Source organism: Elephantulus edwardii, unplaced genomic scaffold (genome assembly GCF_000299155.1).
Source record: "Elephantulus edwardii isolate Elephantulus edwardi_28Jun2011 unplaced genomic scaffold, EleEdw1.0 scaffold00015, whole genome shotgun sequence".
In the NCBI taxonomy this organism is placed as follows: Eukaryota; Metazoa; Chordata; class Mammalia; order Macroscelidea; family Macroscelididae; genus Elephantulus; species Elephantulus edwardii.
In genome coordinates this window covers 28,290,565-28,292,938 of record NW_006399765.1, presented here as the reverse complement: position 1 = coordinate 28,292,938, position 2,374 = coordinate 28,290,565, and positions in this window count along the sequence as shown.

Here is a 2,374-nt window from a genome sequence, read left to right as displayed (position 1 = left end):
AGCCATCTGTGCCTGATGTCCTTGTAAGGTTTAAAATTGCATGAGTAACTTATCCTGAGGTTTAAAGTATGTGACACCAGAATGTGGGTACATGACACAAGAAAGTGCGTATGTCACACGAGAATGTGTGCTGTTGGCCGCCTAGGCACAAGGCAATCACAAACCGACCCATGTAACTATTCCCTTCATCCAATAATCATATTCCCAATTGCCTCAACCTTGTCAAACAGCCCCATTTCAACCCATAAAAAGGCCTGTGTGTCCTCACCCGGGGTCACCATTTCTATTGAATGGTAGACCCTCATATGCTGGAGTTTGTTCTGCAAAATAAAGCACTCTTGCTGTTTGCATACGTTAGTTTGTGGTCTTTCAGGTGGTGATTTATGGACCTAACAGCAATGATGAAAAATATTGACAGAGATTATTAGAAAGGAGATAAGAAGACCAACAGTTTGGTTTGAAATCTTAAGCTAGCCTGCATCCACTTTCACATGCTTAGTGGAATGGGTAGCCAATGGTGGGTGAATCGATGGAAAACAGGGTCCATGTCAATTAGATGGAAATTGCAGACTTATTTCTCACAGCTGGCAACAGGAAGGGCAATGGCAAATAGGCACTGCTCAGTGGCTCCTCTCCTCTTGCAGGGGCGGCCAGGACAGTGCCATACCTACCGTACCCCAGTTATGCCTCGGTGGGTAGCTGCTCAGAACACAGCACGTCAAGAAGGAAATGAGACTTCCTAAGGGCTATTAAACTCTCCACCAGAGACCTCAGAAGATTACTGTGGTGTCATCTAATGTGCATGCTTGTTTAATTCTGGTGCAGAGGGGCAGATTTACCGTGCTCAATGGCCTTCCACTTCACACTGGCTTACATGTGTGGGGTTTAATGACCCATTGACAATGTGCTTTGACATTACCTTATAAGGCAAGTGGTAATGGTGGAGAAGATGGCCCGAGTGTCTGATTCTAACACATTATGCATCTAAAACATCTTTTTGATGGCAGAACTTGGAGTTTCTATGGCTTTATTAGCTCACTTGTTTGATAGCATGGAGACAAAAGGGTTATGTTAATCAACAGCCATGCATCTATCTTACATCATGATCTGTGAGCTTAGAATGGGTTTATATAGAAACATTTTACTCTGTGGTATCTTCTGAACAAGGCTAGATCGAATGGTTATATGCTAGCTTGGTCATCCCAGAAAAAGCCCTACTAAAACTCATCTCAGAAAAAAATCATCTCTCCAGACGTGATCTCCATCTTGGGATCCTGAAAGTTACCAGCATTGAAGTAGATGTATTATCTCAAGGGATGTGTAATAAACAGTTGCTAGAAGTGAAGGAATTATAACAACCATGTTTGCAACTCTCCATGCTGAAGTTAGAGAGCCATGCAAGCATATTTCACATTAATGGAGTAAAGGGAAGATGATTTAATAGGCTGAAGAAGCAGCACCTGAATATAGCTAAATATTTCAGAGTAAAACATCATTATGCAAAGCTAACTGTCATTTAAAAACACTTCCACACACTCGAACCTTGCAAAACTATGGCCCTGATGTCCAAATGAGGGAACCCCAGGGGCACAATCATTAAACACCTGGCAGCTAGTCAGAAGGTGGGCACCAACTTGATCCCACCAGCACTCCATGAAAGAAAATAACTGGTGCTCTGCTCCTATAAAGGTTATACCATAGGAAACGTTCAGCTATAGAAGCTACACATGAAGTCTGTTAGCTGAAATGGGTCCCACTACGTGGAAAGCAAGAATTCTACCCATCTGTAATAATACTGGAGAACTAGTTTGCTTGATCTTAACCCCCCCTCTGGTTTTAAATATACATTGTTGTAATTTATTCCTGAAACCCAGGTGGTACAGTGGTTCTGCTTTTGGTTGCTAAGTGAAAGATGGGGTGCTGGTTTTACCAGCTCCTCCGAAGAAGAAAGATGAGTCACTATGTTTTTTTGATGATTGTGGCCTGGGAAACTCTGGAGCAGTTCGTCTCTGCCCTACAAGTTTGCCATGCATCAGACAGGCCGTAGCTGGGAAAGTAATGCTATTTACCCTTGGACACAATTGTAGCAAGAACTCAACAACTGTACCGCACAATAAGACTACAGAACCAATGTGCTTATTCCTGCCTTTCCCTGAATTTTTGATCACTAGTTGTGCACTGCTGTACAGAGGTAACTCGTGGTTGCTGTGATGCTGAACACTGTGACACTGATGTGCCAAATGTGATAACGGTTACCTATGGTGGACAGTGGTTGGGTGGAGCTTCCTGGTTGAAATAAGCCTGGAAGCAGGAGTCACATCCACTTCTGAAACGGCCTGTTGTTGTTGTTGTTATGTGCCATCGAGTTGCTTGC